Consider the following 21863-nt stretch of genomic DNA (forward strand, 5'->3'; position numbering starts at 1 on the left):
CGACAGATCCTGTGGACGTGTCTTGATTTTTCTTTAATCTTCCTTCCATTATCAACCGCAACTTCCGAACAGCTTCTCTGGTGCCTTTTCCTCTCCTGTAGCCAAACTGGTCATCATCTAAGTTACACTCAATTTTCTTCTCCATTCTTCATTATATTATTCTTGTCGGCAAACTGAATGCATGAGCCGTTAAGCCGATTATCCGATAATTCTCGTACTTGTCACCTCTTGCAATCTTTGGAATTATGTGGATGATGTTTTACCGAAAGTTAGGTGGCGTATCACAAGACTGATATATTTAGCACACCGGTGTGAATAGTTGTTTTGTTGACATTTCCCCGAATGATTTTAAAAATTTTGATGGAGTGTTATCTATCCCTTCAGCTTTATTCAATATTAAGTCCTCCAAAGCACTTTTAATTTATAATACTAATGCTACATGCCGTGTCTCTTCTGTATACTCTCCTATTTCTTCTTCTATCACATCATCATACAAGTCTTCCCCATCATAGAGGCCTTTAGTGTACTCTTTCCATCTATCAGCTCTCTTCTCTGCATTTAAGAGTGAAATTCCCATTTCACTCTTAATAGTACCACTCTTGCTTTTAATTCCACCGAAAGTTGTTTTGACTTTTCTATATGCTGAGCAATAATATCTTCTTCACATTTTTATGCAGCCATTTTATCTTAGCTTCCCTGCACTTCCTGTTTATTTCATTCCTCAGTGACTTGTGTTTCGGTGGTCCTGAACTTCCCTGAAAATTTTTGTACCTCCTTTTTTTGTCGAGCAGCTGAAGTTTTTCTTCTGTTACCATGTTTCCTTCGGATTTAACTTCTTTGTACCTATGTTTTTCTTTACAACTTGCGGTCTTTAGAGATGCCAATTTCTCTTCAGCTGAATTGCCTACTGAACTATTCCTTATCGCAGCATCTATACGCATGGACAACTTCAAACGTATCTCTTCATTTCTTAGTACTTCCGTTTCGCACTTTGTTGCGCATTGATTCTGTCTGACTAGTCTCTTAAACTTCAGCTTGCTCTTCATCATCACCAAATTTGATCTGAGTCTATATCTGTTCCTGGGTGCGCCTTACAATCGGGTATCTGATTTCCGAAACTCTGACTGACCATGTTGTAATGTAAAAGAAATATTCCAGTATTGTCCAGCCTTTTCCTCCACCTCTTCTGATTCTTGAGCAGAGTATTAGCTATCACTATGTGAAATTTATGGCAGAGCTCAAATAGTCTTCCTCTTCTTTCATTCCCTGTCCCAAGACCATATTCTCCTGCTCCTTCCTCATACAACAACATTCCAGTCCCCGATGACTATTAGATTTTCATCTTCTTTTATGTAATGAATTACCCGCTCAGTATCCCGATATACTTCCTCTATCTCTTCATCTTCTGTTTGCGATGTCGGTGTGTGTATCCGAACTATCGTTATCGGATTGGTTTGCTGTTGTTTCTGACGAGAAAAAAACCTATCAGTGAACTATACACAGTAACACACTCTTTGTCCTACCTTCCTATTCATAACGAACCGTACTCCCGTTACACCATTTTCTGCTGCTGTTGATATCACTTTATACTGACCTGACCAGAAATCTTTGTTTTCTTTCCATTTTTATTAACTGACATCACTGATCCCCACTATATCTAGACTGAGCCTTAGCATTTCCCTTCTCAGGGTTTCTAACTTTCCTACCACATTCAAACTTATAACATTCCACGCCCCGACTCGTTGGAGGTTATATTTTCCTCATGGTCACCTCCACCTTGGCAGTCCCGTCGAGGAGAGGTCATCATGACACTTTTCCAATTACAGGACACCTGTCCTGTGGATACATGTTATATGGCTTTAATGCAATGGTTTCCATAGCCTTTTGCATTCTCGTGCCGTTGTTCATTGCTGATTCTCCTGCCTTTAGCCCTCGCAGAAGTGATATGTAAGTTGCTTACCTTACTGTGTGCGTTAAGTTTTGCATGTAACGGGTGTCGTGTAACACAAAGCCATGACTGAACACGTTTATCTATTATATATCGTAGATGTGCACACAGGAAAATTAAAATGTCAGCTGCTGTGAGTACATTCAAAATGACTGGAATGATTGCTAATATATTCTTAACCTGTAACACAAATGGAACAATGAAAAAAATAAATTGAAAAGCTGTGTGAACACGGAACACAGTGGATGGGATTCAGGGGGCTATTAAACTATATTTATATACATCCACGTCCTTTGTGAGCTGCAAGGCATTATATGGTATTGGTTCTCTTATTAACTAAAACCATATAAGAAGTGAAAATTACCTTGCCTTTGATTGGAAAAGATGATATTCTATTTCTTCAGTTATTGTGTTCTTTACATCGATAAAACAAAACAAAAAAGTCATAGCAAACGACAAAATGTACGACGATGAACTAATGAACACTACACAAATTATAACAATGTATGACACATCGAAATCATGTGCCCTTATTAGCATGGATGACTTATTGTTTTTACCTCAGAGATTACCAGCATAAGCAGTAATGTCCTTACTCCTGGCCATTTGCAGAATGCCAGGAGTAAGAGTATTACTGCTTATCTGTTTTGTGCAGTTAGTAAAATAAAAATTATTTATAAAAACACGCTCTAGTATTTAAAGAAAACAAACATTAACGCTCAAATGTGGGCGCAGTACTGACATCATTAACACTAACAGTGGGTGAAGCTCTTCCACACTAAACAAGAAATAGCATATCAGTAATTTATATTGTAGAAATTTTAAACAAACACAAAAAGGGAACAACTAAAAACTGCATTAACCAGTACGTTATGAGGCAACTATTACTCTGGATGTCTACTAAAATGTCAATTTCTTGGGTATCCCACGACAGAAAGCACATCCTCTAACTGAGGGTCTTGAACATCCTGATCGACGTGGTGCAGCATTCGCCGATGCTGTCCTTTTGACCTGACACTGTACGGTTGAGAAAATTTCGGAATTGCTTTCGCTCGGCGCCGGATGGTCTGCAACTAACCGCGGAGACTGCCACAGTGAAGTCTTTTCTCGTTTGCCCTCCTCTATCTTCCTCTTATCTTCCGTTGCTTTAGTGATGTTCTATTGGTAGATCTCCAGCTCCGTTCTGGTTGGAGGTTTGCAGTTTTCCTTGTCAGCGACCTCACTGGCTTCGCACACCGCAAATCTATCGGTCGGTCCACCCTGCTGCAGCATTCCGTCTCATTAAAAGTTTGTTTCTACTTCCGAGAGACTGCTGACACCCACAGCTGGTGCATACATCTTACGAGGATTCAATACAAAGTACAGCTTGAATAGAAGTTAACTGAGTTGCATTTAGTCTCTAAACCCACCTCCTACAGCCACGTTTTGCTGTGTGTAATTTTTACAAGAAGACCACAAATTTAAACAAAATTTTCTTTTTGTCGTTAATTTGCTTTGGATCCATTCTGAAAGGATGGCCAGCAATGACTGGGCGTACAACAGGAGCATAGGGTGTTGGGATGTGAGTATTTTTTTTATCCTTCATAATTACAGCCTACTATCTGAAGAGCTAAAATAGGCCATACAGGTTACACTTCCCTGGATAGTAATAAATAATGTATTAATTATGTATTTCTGATACTTTATTTAAAAAGATCAAAAAACACAACTACTTCTACTCCTACGAAACGAATAGAGGTACTCGTGGCTATAAGCGATTGTCCAGCTTTTGATTTGTCCAAGCTCATCTGGCCACTATGCTACACACGATATTTGTCGCCAGACGTGGCCAAACTGCCAGGGTGACCCTGAAATCAAAACAATCGGCTCCTCTAGTCATGATACCAAACGACAAATAAGGTATTTTATTCTACCTCGGGTTACTCGCTCCTACTATAACTCTACCGATTCCGTTCCTGATCACCGCGCCACCTCTTTGGTCATTTGATATTCTAGACTTGATGTCCGGTTTTTATCGAAGTTCAGAGGAAATGATCAACAGTGTAGCTCGGAATCTTAGACCTGTAATAAAATTTTGAGTTGCAATAAAGGTACTGAAAGCGAGGCTTGGAAAACTGAGGAATTCCAGTTACGTATGCAAATGATGGTCACGTAAATACGTTATAGTACAAGAAGAGAGCAGGAGTGACACTAAGAGAACAGGAATATAAGGGAAGAAGGAAAAAAGAAGAAAATGAGCGGAATAAGGACGGGCGAATAATATAGTATTTAAGACACGAAACGGAAAGTTGCGTGGCCAGACACGTCTATGTTAGAAGCGAACAGGGAGCACATAAGAAGTTAGACCACCTTCTGCAAGCGCTTTATTTTAACTTTCTTAGCAACAGTCGAATAATGATACTGATGTATCATTTGTGTGAATCAAGAACGTTGGGTGCTGTTTTCGGTGGGCCATAGGTATCTTTGTTTTTGCGTATAAAAGGTTTATCGTTACCAACAGCTGTGACAAAAATGAAATTTAAAGGCCTGAAGCACTCATATTTGTTCGCCATATGTACAGATAGTGACAGCGCTCATGAAAACAGTCGTGGAACTGCACACGTATCGTTTCAAATTAACAGACTCATAGGAACGAGACTGGGCACATGTTTGGCCTCTACATGGCCAAAACTTGACCTGCACAAGAAATAGACCACTGCCTTTGACCAGTCACACAGAACATGGACAATGTTTAGCAGAATACTCTCCAGTCATGGCAGAAGCACACTCTCTCTTCGTAGGTTGGATAAGGTTCCATCTCCAAATTGCGAGTGTGGAGCAGCCAGGTAAACCGTTCATCACATAGTTACAAAATGACTCAACAGGTCCTGTCGTGGTACTTTTGACAATTTCCTGATAGCAACAAATTACGCAATTGATTATGTATTGATGGAAATAAAAATCGCAATACCAAAGATAGGTAATGTATAATAATGAAATTTCGGGAAAACATTTGTCTAGGTAACATATTTAAGTGATTACCATTGCAAGATCACAGGTTAACTTCATCACGAGGTGACCTATTGCGTGAAATAGGCGGTATTACCGCCAGAATGCTGAATGCAAGCATACAAACGTGCATGCATTGTATTGTACGGGATCCGGTTGCCAGTTTGTTGGATGGACGTCCATGCCTGTTACATTTCCTCGCTCAGTACAGTATAATGCTGTAACATTTGGTCGGTCAGTACAGTTTAATGCTGTTCGTGTCTGATGGTAGAGTTGTCTTCCGATGATGTCACATTATGTGGTTAAATGGAGACAGATTTGGCGATCAAGGGGGCCAAGACAACATGACGACACTCTGTAGAGCATGTTAGGTTACAATAGTACATTGTGAGCGAGCGTTATCGTGTTGCAAAACACACCTTGGAAGGCTGTTCATGGAGGGCACCACAACAGCTCGAATCACCAGACTGACGTACAAAATTTTCAGCCAGGATGCTTGGGATAACGACGAGAGTGTTCCTGCTGTCATACGAAATCGATTGCACCTCAGACGATAACTTCAGGTGTAGGTCCAGTGTGTTTAGCACGCAGACATGTTGGTTGCAAGCCCTCAAATTGGCTGCTTCTAACCAGCGCACGGCCATCTCTGATACCAAGACGAAACCAGCTTTCCTCAGAAAAACAACAGGTCTCCACCCTACCCTCCAATGAGCTCTCTTGCCACCACTGAAGTCGCAAATGCTTTTAGGTCACTGGAATGCACGCTACAGGGCTTCTAGCTCGAAGCTGTCCTTGAAGTTACCGATTTGAAACAGCACGTTATGTCACAGTGATGCCAACTCCTGCTCGTATTGCTGTTGCAGATGCAGTACGATGCACCAAAGCCATACACTGAACATGATGGCCTTCCCTGTCTTGGTAGTGCCACTTGGTCGTCTGGAGCCTTGCCTTCTCGCAATCGTACATTTTCGTGACTACTGCTGCCAGCAAACATATGCAGTGGCTACATTCCTGCCAAGTCTTTCTACAGAATCGCAGAAGGAACATCTAGCTTCTCGCAGTCTTATTACACGACGTCGTCCAAACTAAGTGAGGCATTGATAATGACGTCTTTGCCGCCTTAAATGCATTCTTGATTAATATCGACTCACTACGTCCAACCTCAAAGGTAAATAACGCTCACGACCGTTACAGCATGTACTGGAAACAAAACTGATTTGCATCTTCATAGTGACGCTACCATTGGCGCGAATCTGGAATGGACATCATATTTCAGATGTAGAAATAAGCTTACCAACTTTCGTTTTTGTCGCACAAATCCTTCTTGTTGTTGCGACTTTTTTTCCGGCGGTGTATTAAAGATTTAGATGTCTGTTTGTAAATTACAGTGCTATTGTCTTAATTATATTAAACATTGTGCTTAAAAACTATACGACAAATAAATATAAATATATCATGGGGCCTGTTTCCAGCAGCGTCTGCAACTGAACAAAATGAAGTGATGTAACTGTTCTATCACCCAGCAAGGTTATTTATCTGTGATACTCTGTATTTATGTGCACGCGATGTTTGAAGGTTGACGAAACTGGAAGTGACATTAGCACAAGCTGCTGAAGAAGCAATACCGTGTAATAGACAATTATGACCAGCAGATTCACAAGACACATAAATCGTGTATTAACTGGCAAAGAGCTAAGCATACGCATGAATAAATGTAAGTTAACATATGCAACAACAAAGTTAGGAAACTACTGCGAAAGCAAAGAGAGCATCGCTGCAAGTTAAAACGCAGCCAAAACCTCTCAGACAAACAGAAGCTAAACGGTGTCAAAGTTAGCGTAAGGAGGGCTATGCGTGAAGCGTTCAGTGAATTCGAAAGTAAAATTCTATGTACCGACTTGACAGAAATCCCTAGGAAGTTCTGGTCTTACGTTAAATCAGTAAGTGGCTCGAAACAGCATACCCAGACACTCTGGGATGATGATGGCATTGAAGCAGAGGATGACATGCGTAAAGCTAAAATACTAAACAACTTTTTCCAAAGCTGTTACACAGAGGAAGACCGCACTGCAGCTCCTTCTCTAAATCCTTGCACAAACGAAAAAATGGCTGACACCGAAATAAGTGTCCAAGGAATAGAAAAGCAACTGAAATCACTCAACAGAGGAAAGTCCACTGGACCTGACGGGATACCAAATCGATTCTACACAGAGTACGTGAAAGAACTTGCCCTCCTTCTAACAGTCGTGCACCGCAAGTCTCTAGAGAAACGGAAGGTTCCAAATGATTGGAAAAGAGCACAAGTAGTTCCAGTCTTCAAGAAGGACCGTCGATCTGTTGTAGAATTTTAGAACATGTTTTTGCTCGCGTGTCATGTCATTTCTGGAAACCCTGAATTTACTCTGTAGGAATCAACATGGATTCAGGAAACAGCGATCGTGTGAGACCCAACTCGCTTTATTTGTTCATGAGACCCAGAAAATATTAGATACAGGCTCCCAGGTAGATGCCATTTTCCTTGACTTCAGGAAGGCGTTCCATACGTTTCCGCACTGTCGCCTGACAAACAAAGTAAGAGCCTACGGAATATCAGACCAGCCGTGTGGCTGGATTGAAGATTTGGCAAACAGAATACAGCATGTTGTTCTCAATGTCTATAGACGTTAAAGTAACCTCTGGCGTACCACAGGGGAGTGTTATGGGACCATTGCTTTTCACAATATATATAAATGACCTAGTAGATAGTGTTGGAAGTTCCATGCGGCTTTTCGCGGATGATGCTGTCGTATATAGAGAAGTTGCAGCATTAGAAAATTGCAGCGAAATGCAGGAAGATCTGCAGCGGATAGGCACTTGGTGCAGGGAGTGGCAACTGACCCTTAACATAGACAAATGTAATGTATTGCGAATACATAGAAAGAAGGATCCTTTATTGAATGATTATATGATAGCGGAACAAACTCTGGTAGCAGTTACTTCTGTAAAATATTTGGGCGTATGCGTGCGGAACGATTTGAAGTGGAATGATCATATAAAATTAATTGTTGATATGGCGGGTGCCAGGTTGAGATTCATTGGGAGTGTCCTTAGAAAATGTAGTCCATCAACAAAGGAGGTGACTTACAAAGCACTCGTTCGACCTATACTTGAGTATTGCTCATCAGTGTGGGATCCGTACCAGGTCGGAGTGACAGAGGAGATAGAGAAGATCCAAAGAAGAGCGGCGCGTTTCGTCACAGGGTTATTTGGTAACCGTGATAGCGTTGCGGATATGTTTAGCAAACTCAAGTGGCAGACTCTCCAGGAGAGGCGCTCTGCATCGCGGTGTAATTTGCTGTCCAGGTTTCGAGAGGGTGCGTTTCTGGATGAGGTATCGAATATATTGCTTTCCCCTACTTATACCTCCCGAGGAGATCACGAATGTAAAATTAGAGAGATTCGAACGCGCACGGAGGCTTTCCGGCAGCCGTTCTTCCCGCGAACCATACGCGACTGGAACAGGAAAGGGAGGTAATGACAGTGGCACGTAAAGTGCCCTCCGCCACTCACTGTTGGGTGGCTTGCGGGGTATAAATGTAGATATAGATGTAGATGTACTTATGAAGTCATATTTAAAAAGATGCAACTTGCTGTGCTGCCATCTTCAAAACACAAATGAGGATTTCCGTGAAGTAAATATGATATAGTGGACTGTATGAAATGTCGGTTGACCATTTGACCTTCCCCTAAGGTACCATAAATCCAAAGCCCGCTGACCTACAGGGCAGGAAAACTGCCAGCAAAATCCTGCAAATTTAAGAGAAACGATGTGACACAATGGATAACGTCTTGTTGAATGAAGACTTCTAGGGGTTGTCCAGTTAAGCATTAAAGTACAGGTAGCATCTTACATTAATGAAGGGCTTTATCTAACCTCCAAAGGAAACTACGATCACTATAGCGATTTGACCTGTTATCACAAGACATCAAAGAAAATTATCTACCCACTGAAGCAACCATAGAAACCCTTATTAAATTGTCACATGCTTGTAACCATGAACTATATCTTTGGCACTGGTGAGTAAATACAAGAAAGAATACTGTGAAGCTACGTGACAGATACGCCCAATGAAAGTGATTAGTGATTTGAAGAAAGATCCCAGAAAAACCATCAATAGATACACCAAAATACATGACAGGTGCAACTAACTGGGTGCATATTTTCTTAGCTTCACAATTGAACCTGATGTACGTTAAATAGCTCCGCGTCCTCCTCAGCTCAGTGACAGCATCGATGGCTCATACTTACTGCTTTCAGGCGTAACACTTGTAGAAAACAACTGCAGTGGCTGCTCGAAATTCTGAGTCCAACTCGACCTCTGTACTCTCCTCTAAGTCAGGGGCAGATCTCTTTGCCGCCGCCTAAAGTGAAGTGCCATCTCAAAGGTGCCCATAAAGCAAGTGTACTCGTGAGCGGCAGTAAGTGTGTTCTGACTTCACTTTCCAACACGTAGCTGGTAATGCCAGTGTACGTATCTCGCCAGCCAATTGCAGCAGACCTTGTGAGTTCTGGCCAGTAATAATTTTATAAACAAGTTTTACCAATTCGTGCTAGGACAAATTTTAATGGTATGATGTGGGATGGAAGGCAGACAATCTCTTCCAGTACATGACAAGTTTCCAACCCCAGCCAACGAAACTCTTCGCGTGCAGACACACGCAGGAAAATGAGTCTTCTACCTAAAGAATTACTGTGAGCCAATCAGGCCTTCTTGATCGATTGAAATGCAGTTCTCTTCGTGGTGTGACCACGAGCAATGGCGAATCCCACAACTGAGTCTTCCTTGCTCAAATTTCATGGATGTTTCCTTCATAGTGTGGCCGCAAATAATGGCCTGTCCCATGATTTCAAGTTCTGAGCCCTTCACCTCGCTTGGAGATATTTATATTGCAAAAAATATTCCTTCTATCATTCTAAAATCTTGCACAAAGCAATTCTGGGGTATTCAGGCTACGCTCCAACATCTGCTATGAGGAGTTGGTACAATATGACTTTTGGCTGTTCTTTATCTGCTCGACACTGCTTTCACTGCCAAAAAAGTTTATGATACTCTGACCTATGTTAACATCCATGTCAAGAGCCAGCTAAAGAAAGCTCCCAACGCCCAGAAAATAACAGGTCCTCCTCACCACAACAAAAGATAAGGAAAAATGACTAGCTGTGCAATCGTTTTCAGTAGTGGATATTGTCTGACGTTTTCATGCAGCAGTAAAGAATAGACTATATAGACTACTGGGATGTGCATTTTACGTTACAAAACAGGTTGAGTGACTGTCTCAGCACAAGCTGTGACGTAACAAACGAAAGCGTACACACACTTGACAAGGGGAGTGTACAACACTATTTCCAGTGTCTCTGCAATCCAGGAGCCCAGTATTAAGAACTGCAGTGGTCGCTTTAGTGTAGCTGGCTTATTTTATTTTTCTGGATGTTCCATGTGTCATATTCATGTTGTGGCCTGAGATTCAGGCCTATAATGTAATTCTACAAATGAACATTGCAATAGTGTTGGCACAGCAGTTTGCAGTGTGGCAGGTTGCCGTCATTGGTTGACTATCCTGCTATATAACATAGTGCTTTAACACGACGAGAGCCACCACATATAATAGCACACCCAGGCGGAGTATAAATGTTCCCGGTTGAGCAAATAGCATCATTTCTTCAGTGTAATACATTTGATCGATGAGTCTCTGGGTGAATATGTAGCTAAGCTACTCCAGTCCAATCTAGAAGCGTCACCAACTAGCCAAAATCCCCTGCGTGCAAGTCATGAGCTGGTCCTTATGGTTCTGGGCTTCAAACGGGATCCATTGAGGCGAGGCTACTCAATGAGAGCTATCATCTGACACACCAGCCAGTCTCTGAGGATCCCAGGTTCAATGTGGACTTGCATAGTTCCCAGCAGCATCACACAGCAATGGAGGTACTCGACTGCTGACTGACTTGGTCGACGTGGTCACTACCCACTAACAGTCGTCACTGTTTCGGTATACCACTGGGGACGACACTCGCTGCCCACTAGGTGCAAACTGGCATCTAGTCAGCTACTGCTGAAATACTGTACAGAAGGCATTAAACAGTCACTAATATTCCTGGTGGCTAACTGTCTTTGACTCTACACTCGCTGCAGTAGTGGACAACCCATTCCACAGATTCCGCCCCCTCCTCCTTCAGCCCCATACTCATAAGCGCAACTCTGCAGGTAAAAATGACCAGCGCATAACATTCATGACAACTCACCATGATGTGGAAAGTGTCTTTGTTTAAGATGAAATACATTTTCGCTGTCAAAACATTGCTACGAGCTGGCCATTAATATAACTGACTTTTTTATCTTCTACAAACAAAGTTAATGCAAATCAACTGCACACATGCTTCCCGCTCACAAATTTAACTGGAAACAGGTCATGTATAAATGATTCCAATTTATTTCTAAAACTTTCTGTTTACCAGCACCTTCAGTTCATGAGGAGGTGATCAAATATTGTTATGGCTGCATTCTTTCTGTACTAGATAAGATTAAGTTGTACATCGGGAATGCTATTTTGGTTCTTAATGTTACATTTGTTAACGGCACTATTATCTGCAAATAACATCTGATTCTTTACAACAAACTTTATAAAAAAAACTGACTACATCGTGAGGCTGTTGTTGGTACACCATTTTTTTTTAAATAATAGCCTATAGAAATCTGAGAACCGATACCAGATTTTATCCTTACATCTTGTATCTATGCAATGAACAATTTATATCTGTGCTTGAAACTGCCCAAGGAAAGTACTCTGTACGACATCAGTGAATGGGAGAATGCAAAGTAAGCTATTTTCTAAAGCTTTAATCACAGAAGCCAAGGGCCTTGTCGCAGTGGTAACATCGGTTCCCGTCAGATCACTGAAGTAAAGCACTGTCAGGCTGTGTTAGCACTTGGACGGGTGACTGTCCAGATCTGCCAAGCATTGTAGGCAAGCAGAGTGCATTCAGCACTTGTGAAGCCTATTGAGGAGCTACTTGATTGAGAAGTAGCAGCTCCAGTCACGGAAACTGACAACGGCTGCGAAAGTGGTGTGCTGACTGCATGCTCATCCATATCTGCATCTAGAGACACCCATCGGCTGAGGATGGCATAGCGTTCGGTCGGTACTGTTGAGCCTTCCAAGGTTTGTTCAGATGGAGTTAATCATCAAAATTAGCAGTTACACGTAGAGAAAATGTTACTTGACTAAAATGCTTGAGGAGATCTATCTGATCAGTATGCAAACCCTGAAGTTTCGAAAAAATCAGTTACACACATTGTAAGAGGTCCGAGCAGATGTAATTTCGATGTATTGCTCATGCGCTGCCTGCGATATGCAAGGTATAAGAGAATCTCTGACCAGGGAGCAGTGTTGACTGCAGTAGGAACTGTGTAGCTGTAGCAGTAAGTTGTTACTAGTCTGCAGTCTGCTCTGGTCTGGTCTGGTGTATCGTGTTGGCTGGGCCAGTCGCTGTGCAGCGATGTCGGAGCCTGAGTATTATTGTATAAGGTAAAAAGCAGCCTCGCGCATATGTAGTAATGTCATCTCAAGTCCCATGTAAATGTTTTAAAAATCTCGTAATAATAATCTCTCTCATAAAAAGTAACTTTTAACAACCATTCATTTCAATTTAAAGAATTTACTAATTTCTCCCATCCATGATCATCCCGATTGTTGCAAAAGAAAAATCAGTTGTTTCCCTTTCATAAATGACAAATCTATCGGCCAGCATTGCACAGGGCTGTGCCAGAAAATATTATTTTTAGAGCAGATATATATGCGTTATCCGGCGACTTCATTGAGGTAAGAATTTTTCTTTCTTTTTTATTCAGAATGATCTTTCAGGGCCATGACGCAGCACTGCTGACGTCCAAAATCTACCAGGTTAAATTCACAGTCAATTATTGAAAAATTATAAGTGAGCGACAATTTAATTGAGAGGTTAGTTACATTGTATTATTACCAGGTTAATGAATTTATTTTTTTGTTGGGACGTTACACTGAATGTGAAAGACATAATTATAATTTTTTATTGTTGAGAGATTTAGGATTTTTTTTTGTTTTTGAGCTTAGATTAAATGTGAATGAAGTTTGTGGGGAGGTTAAATGTCAATGAATTTTCTATTTTGAGGTTACGCTAAATGTGAATGAATTTTGTGGGTATTTTAAAATAGAGATGGGGCCCCTCCACGCCCGCACCAACGTGGTGACCAAACCAAAAGTTCAACTGTCACCTCCGTAAACATGTTAGTTATCTAGTAAGTGGATCACAGGATGCTGGGCTGTGATGTTGTCCGTGCGTCTGGGTAAGGCTACGCATTAACACGGTCCATCAGGTGATAGATAGTGGACGAAACGCGAGTGAGGGTAGCGATTTGAAGAGCGGAGGGAAAAAAGTGCCATGGCTCGTGCCGTGGGGAAAAAGCCTCTGCGACAGTGGGATGGGTAGTAAGAGCAGTAGTGGCTTACTAGCTGCGATAGCTCATGCAAGGTTGGATTTGTTAGTATAGGTATCATGCATCTTTACCGTGACAAGCGATGGCGATGTGTCCCAGTTGCTGCAGCTGCTACATTCCTGGAACAATCAAGATCGTTATACAGTAGTGGGAGATCGGCCATAGATAATCTCACTGTGTGGGGGATGTGTGGAGCTTGTTTGCATGCAGTGTACGGTACGGCTTCCCTGTGTGGTGCCAGTTATTGGGCAGTGTATATCAGCTGGATATCCAGTAAATGCGTCTGATTAACAGGGGCTCGCCTGTGCCGTTATGTTTGTGTATGCTTGGCCATAGATGTTATGCCCTTGCAAGTATGTCTTTTGGTCTTTTATGTTTCCATCTATGGTTGTAGTTCCCCAGATTCAGAATAAACGGGTTCTGCGAATGTCTGGAGTTTCTGTATAGTCTTGTGGTGAGTTTGTGGATTACCTCCGTGAGAGTCTCAAGTCGGTATTCCCGGTGAAGGTCCGCGATGCATGTGTATCGTGGAGCATTGCTTATGATTTTGAGTACTTTGTTTTGTATGAGCTGCAGACGGCGCAGGCGTGTAGGCGCAGCGTATCCCCAGACGGGAGCTGCGTACGTCATCAGGGGTCGGATAAGTGTCTGTACATGGACCTCGACACCCTTCTGTTCAGTGTGCTACGCCTGTTGAGCATAGGATAGAGCTGTTTGAGCCTCGCGCTAGCTCGGTTGGTCATGTGTTGTATGTGGTCCCCCCAGAGTAATTTCCGGTCCAGCCAGACACCGAGGTATTTGACTTTCTCGCGGAAACGTATTGGACGTGCATGTAGAATTATTGGTCTGCAGTAGCGGTGTTTGCGCAGTTGCTTCGGTCTTTTAGTGAACAGAACGGCTTCGCACTTGTCGACGTTTACTCTAACACGCCATTTCTCCAACCAAGGCTCGGCCACTCTGAGTGCAGTCTGTAGGCGTGACGTAATGTTTGATGGTATCCAATCTTGCGCAAGGATGGCTGTGTCATCCGCGTAGATTGCCATCATTATGTTGTGTGTGGTTGGGAGATCGTTTATGTAGAGGTTAAACAGTAGGGGCCCTAGGATGCTTCCCTGGGGTACTCCCGCGTGTATACCGTGTCGTGTTGATTGTTTTCCCTGCACGTCAGTGTTGAAACTCCTGTCTGTCAGGTATGAGTGTATTAGACGCAGCAGCCCGTCGGGGCATCCCGCGTCGCTGAGTTTGCGGATGAGGCCGTTGTGCCATAGACGGTCGAAAGCCTTTTCGATGTCCAGGAACACTGCCCCTGTAGCTTTGTTTATGTTGAAGCCATGTGTTATATGTTCAACGACCCGTAGGAGTTGTTGTGTTGTGGAGTGGTGATTCCTGAAGCCGAATTGCTCCGGTCTCAGGATGTCATTTGTTATGCAGTGCCTAGTGATGCGTTTGAGAATCACCTTTTCAACAACCTTACTGAGCGAGCTCAGAAGGCTGATGGGTCGGTAGTTTTGTGGTCTTTCACCGGCTTCCTGAACATCAGGACCTTGGCCGTCTTCCAAAAGGCGGGGAAGTGTTGGTGTTTTAGTATGGCATTCGTTATGTGTGTTAGGTACTCAGTTGCTTTATCCGTGAACTCCTGGAGGACACGGTTTTGAATGCCATCATGACCAGTGGCTTTCCTAGCAGCGGAATGCATTATAGCCCAGGAGACTTCAGCTGTGCTAGCATGTCGAATGTCGTCGCGCGATGGTTGGGCTAGAATGCGTGTAACCTCTTGGTCAGTAGCAAGTGTGAACGCTGGATCTGATGGTACCAGGTTCGGTGTGAATGACGCTGCGAGTGTTCGGGCCATTAGTTCTGCTTTCTCTTCCGCTGAGTATGCAGGTCCGTCAGGCCCTTGAAGCGTTGGGGTGTATATTTTCTCCTTGGTGAAGTGTCGGGCTAGTTGCCACACGCCAGGTCGTGTGATGTCCAGCCCTTCGAGTTTTTGGTTCCACTGTTGTGTTCTGTGTGTTTGTATTTTATCGTGTATGATGCCCTGTAGTCTGTTAATGTGCCGTTTGAAGTACGGGCGCCTGGTGCGCTGCCATTGTCTCCTGAGGCGATTCCTCATTGAGATTAGGCCCAGGATTTCCTGGGGCAGGGCCGCACTGCGTTGCTGTGAGGTGCGATCAGGTATGGTGCCTGCCATTGCGTCCTGGACGGCGTTGGTGAGGGTTTCTACTGTCTCGTCAATTTGTGCTGTTTCGTTAATTTCGTGAACGAATTTCTGTTGGGAGGTTACGGTAAATTATTTTATGGGGAGGTTACACTGGAGAAAGAAATTTTGTGGGTAGGTTACACTTGGCGACAACCGGCCAGGATCGTTTTTCTTTGTGAATTTCTGAGAAGTAGTCATATATCTGCTCTTATTTACTTAAATGTAGTTTGCATCTGGCGCAACGCATTTACTAATTTGTCACTCTTTCTTTCACAGATCATCGGCAATTTATTGCTCTTTGTTGTAATTGTATTTGTTCCAATTTCGCTTTGTCTTTGTTTGAATTTGTGCTTAATTTTGATTTGAGAAAATGCCGCGAGAAACTGTTAACAGTACATCGCGATGTGCAATGAGTGAAATAGCCGACTCGAATATCTTGACCGATAGTTCTTGCGACACTCAGTGTAATAGTGATAAGCGTCTAATTACAGATAATCAGTGAATACCGATCACTAGTAATGATTTTAATTCTAATGATGAGCAAACAAATGCAATTATGTCCAGAGTAAATATAACAATTGATGAGCGGCACGTTCCGTTACAATGAACGCTGCCCAGCTTGACACACCCGATTTGCAAAATTTACGTAACGAACAGATAATTGTTTCTAACGAAGGTGAACAATGTACTCAAAATATGTCAGATTTATTTGATTCCGATGTAGTGACCAACAGTGCACGTCCGTTTGGCAAACTTTTTCAAGAATCAGAGAATGACCAAATGGTTACACAAAACGCGACAATTGCAGATACGTCATCACACAGCACAGAAAATACAGCAGCTAATTTTGGCATGGATCGAGTTATGGCAGTATTGCTACAACTTAATGAAAAAATAGACAACAATTTCAAACAGTCGAAGAAAGAACAAGACGACAATTACAAACGACTCAATGAATTGAACATACAAAATAATGAAAATCTCAAACAACAACTTAATGAACTACTCGACAACCACTTCAAACAACTTACTGAATCGTGTAAACAACTTAATGAAAGTTTCAAACAGTCGAATGAAAAACACGACAACCTTAACGAACAGAACAAACCACTTAGTGAACAGATTACAGCCGTTGCCGTGCAATGTCATGATACTAAAGAACAATTACGTGAGGGTATTAAGACTTATGCTAGGAACAGTAGTGAAGAAATTAGATCTGTTGCACAAGAATTAAGTAGTACACGTGTAGCCACAACGAAATTACTTAGAGATGAAATTAGTGCAGTCACTGAACAATGTTCAGAAAACGCAACACAGTTACGCGATGAGTTTAAATTAATGTCAGCAGAACTTTCACACGCGCTGGATGCGAAAGTAGATAAGAGATTTGATCAAAACAGATCAGCCAAATAGACGAACGTTTTCAAGTGACAGAAATAAAAAATGTTTCAGTATCTAACACGACACAGCATACGCCACATTCCGAACATTTTTCACACTCACACAGCCAATATAACTTAAGTAATTTACAGAGAGTACGTGACTTGGATTCCGAACAGACGCAGACCAACGGATTATCATACAATCCTGAATCAGTTCAGACATGCAGAGACGATAATTTTTATTACAAACACTTTCTATCAGTGAGAAAATTTAAGGTATTTAATAATGACAGAACACAGATTCACCCTATCGACTGGATACGACAATTTGCTTTTGTATTTTTACCAGCTTGTCCTGTAATGCAGAAACTAGAATTGGATTGGATACAACAACTTGTTTTTGAATTTTCACGGGCATTGCCTGTAACGCAGAAACTAAAATTTGTTCGCAGCGCGTAATTGACCTCAGGGGATTCATTACACTTCGATGAATATGTACCGTAGCGTGCACAGGGCCCCGAGCCGTAGTAGTGATATTTCATCTTTAGTTTTCTGCACTGCTGCCTTCTCTTTTACTATCCTTTATATCTATCAAAACAGCTCTTCAGCTATCGATCTATCTAGGATTAAGGATGTGTAAAGAAAACCTGATATGACAAGTTTTACCGAAAGTGACAATTTTCATTAGACACTCCAGAACTACGAACGTAATTTTAATAACAGGCAAAATTTTAATCATCAGTATGTACAAAATTTCAGCTATCGCAGGCGCATTTTTGGCAACAATAGAGGTTTTTCCCAATAACAGCAACAAAACCAGCCGGTTAGCATACCTAACCAACAATACAATGTGCAAGGTCAACCAAGCTTTAATGTTTCGCCGCCTACACGTATAGTGTCGGCTCCACCAAATAGTAACGCACAGCAGCAAGGAAATCAGTACGTACAGAAAACACACCATTTCAACTCATATCGCAATGCACCGTATAGAAATGACTATCATGACAGACGTAAAAGTAATGAGCACAATTTTCAGCGTACGTTTAATAACAGTCGGTCTTACCAGCAGCAGAATCATCCGCAACAAAAGTTTATCATGAATGAACCAGACAGTCGGTATCATCCCAAACGTAATACGTCAGGAAGAAATAACAGAACAGTATAAATAGTTGAAATGCCACAGCATCCTCCCGAAAATAACAGCACGTCAGAAAGACTTTGAATAGATACAGTGCAGAATGAATCTTCCAGCAACGCAAGCAATACTTTCGACACAGAGAATCTTGTTCACGAAAATGTTATTACTTTTGACGACATCCGAGACAGTCTTTTGCAGGAAAAACCAGTTATTCAAAAAACCAATTCACACCCTGTCATTGAAGTAAAGATTGGATCATCCAAATTTTCAGCAGTAATCGATTCTCGATCATCTATGTCAGTTATAAATGAGGAAACTTTCAACGAATGTAACAAAGAGAATATCTATCCTACGTTACCATCAGGCAAAACTAAAGTAAAAGGAGCAGTATCTGGTAAAGGAGTAGATGTAAAGTTACAGACACACTTATCATCTTGTATTGCAGGACATACGTTTCACTCAAATTTTTGGATTGTTCCCTTATTGACAACAGACGTTATTTTAGGTACGAGTTTTTTGGTACAACACGACGCAGTTATTGACTTTCAAAATTCCTATTTAATGTTAAAGGATGAAAATGTACAACTGGCATTAGAATTTCAGCACTCTTTATCTGCAGAAGAACAAGCAATTAATCGAACGGAGGTCATTTCTACATCGCGTAACATAGACCGTCATTCCACATTGTTTACAGATACGTATGTTCACAATTATAATACACCAGACGAAGCTGACTATGACGTTATGCAGATGATTTGTGATAAAGTAAAACAAAGCAGTGCAAATACAGACGTCGAACGTACTCAACTACGCAATTTTCTTTTACAGCAAGCTCCAGTTTTTGACAACATCCCTGGTACTATGTCCGGTTTTATGTATGAATTTCATGTTAAACAGCAAGACACATTTAAAGCTAAACATTATCCCATTCCTTATATCCACAGAGAACAAGTTAAGAAAGAATTGCAAGCTATGCTTGACCAAGGAATTATTGAACTGGCAGTTAGTCTGTACATAAACCCGCTCCATATTGTTAAGAAAAAGGATGGTTCACTTCGCCTCGTACTTGATTCGCGTCACATCAATGACATTATTATTAATGAAACAGATCGCCCACAGACACTAGAAGAACTTCTACAGAAATTTCATGGTACTGCTATTTATTCCACGTTAGATTTGAAATCGGGATTTTGGCAAATTCAGCTCCATCCGAACTGCAGAAAGTACACAGCATTTCTCTGTTTTGATGACTGTTATCAATTTTGTAAATTACCGTTCGGTTTAACAATTTCTTCAGCAGCGTTTATTCGCGGTTTGAATACTATACTTCCGACAGAACTTAAAGACAGAATCACAACGTATGTAGACGACATTCTTATTGCAGAAGTTAACTGGTCTGAACACAATCTGATTCTTGAACAAGTGTTGCAAACTTTTCGTGCACAAGGACTTACAGTGAATCTTATCAAATCACACTTTAGGAAAACTTCTATAAAATTTCTTGGACATGTAATTTCAGCAGAAGGTATTGCGCCTGACGCGGAAAAATTTCAAGCTTTACGTGACATTACTGTGCCTACGACGAAGAAACAACTACGCAGCTTTTTGGGTTTAATTAACTTTTTCCGTAAATTTATTCATTACTCTGCTTTAGACACCCCTAGATTATGTCAATTGACAGGTAAAAACACTATTTGGTCCTGGGATAGCCAAGCGCCGTCTGAATTTGTCAATCTGAAACAAGCTTTGTTGAATGCACCACTTTTATCACATCCAGATCTTACTAGAAATTTTTCCATTGTCACCGACAGTTCTAACACCGCTTTAGGCGTAGACATTTTTCAGGAAATTGAAGAAGATGGTTCTACAGTAATTAAAAACATCGCGTATGCGAGTCGCATTCTGTCACCTGCTGAACGCAATTATTCTGTTACAGAACTTGAAACATTATGTGTTGTATGGGCATTTACCAGATTTAGGCATTTTCTTTATGGAAGGCATACTACCGTTTACACAGATCATAGAGCCATTCAGTTTTTACTTTCAGCAAAATTTACACACGACAGATTAAGCAGATGGAAACTTTATTTACAGAAATTTAATTTTACAATTGTGCACATTCCCGGTACACAAAATATTGTAGCAGACGCACTATCCCGTTCTCTCAGCAACAATCAGCAACACATCGCAACCAACTTCTGCCAAGCAAATTTTAGCGTCATGTATATTCAACAAGTTGCATTTGAAAATTTCATTTCGTCGTCATTACGAGATATAGCACAGGAGCAGAGCAAAGAAATTAAACGCCTTTGGCTGATAGGAATAATGTTACCATCAGAAACCATTACACTGTACGCAATAACATTCTGTTTCGCCGCTCTCACCCTGACAGCAACAATTGGTTGCCATATATTCCTGACGAACTTGTTAACAAATTAATTTGGTTTACTCATTTAAGTTACGCACATTACGGAGCCAGAAAATGTTTTCTTATACTGAGACAGAACTGTTATTTTGCCAACATGGAGAAACGTATACGACGAGTTTTAGCGTCATGTAAAATCTGCCAGAAAGCTAAATCAGGCACGACTTCACATATTCCTCCATTACATCCCATTGTACCTGTTAAATTGAGACACATGGCCGTTGTAGACATTTTTGGTCCGATTCCCAGATCTAATAGAGGTTTTTGTTACATCTTTGTCGCTGTTGAACTCACTTCGAAATTTGTTACCTTCATTCCGTTACGCAAAGCTACTGCTAAATCTGTTTCGAATGCATTTGTAAAACATTTTTTATTCCATGTAGGGCATGTATTGAAAGTAATTTCCGACAATGGACCACAGTTTCGATCTGCGTTATGGACACGTATGTTACGAGCTAGAAACATTTCTCCGATCTATATGTCCAGGTATCACGCTTCTTCGAACCCTTGTGAACGTCTAATGAAAGAAATTGGTAAACTATGTAGAATATACTGCCATAAAAAACATATTGATTGGGATACACACATACTGTCATTACAGGATGTAATTAACTCAATACCAAATGTATCTACTATGCTATCTCCGACTGTTATACTGAAAAATGTTGAACCACCCAACAAAATTAAAGAACTAGTATCTTTTCCTACATCTCGTCGACTACGCCACCATGAAATAATTGACATTGCACTCAACAACATCAAACGTGCCGCAGAGCGCCGGATAAGACAGAAAAAACAGGTTTGTACACGCCGTGACTTTCACATTGGACAGAAGATATTAGTACGTACACACTATTTATCCAACAGAGGAAAGAGTAGATGCAGTAAATTTGAGCTTCTATACGCAGGTCCATATCGAATTCGCAATATTCCTCACCCCAATGTAGTACACGTCGAAACTTTGAGAACCAGAAAAAGCAGAGGCAATCACCATATCTCCAATATTATTGAATGAACATACTTCATGATTAATCACACTGTAATGCCATTTCCTGATTTTTACATGACCACTTATGCAATTATATTTATATGAACACTTACTGATGATTATCATATTTTTTCTTGGCAAGTGCCCGGCAAGGTAAGATTAGCAGGTCGCTTTTCTTGTCGTTATATATCAGACCATGCACATTTTCCATTTTTCGTGTATGTATGATTGTTTTCCTGTTTTGTTTGTATGCACTACGAAGTCTTTAGGATATAACAAACAGC

Source organism: Schistocerca americana, chromosome 2 (genome assembly GCF_021461395.2).
Source record: "Schistocerca americana isolate TAMUIC-IGC-003095 chromosome 2, iqSchAmer2.1, whole genome shotgun sequence".
Classification (NCBI taxonomy): Eukaryota; Metazoa; Arthropoda; class Insecta; order Orthoptera; family Acrididae; genus Schistocerca; species Schistocerca americana.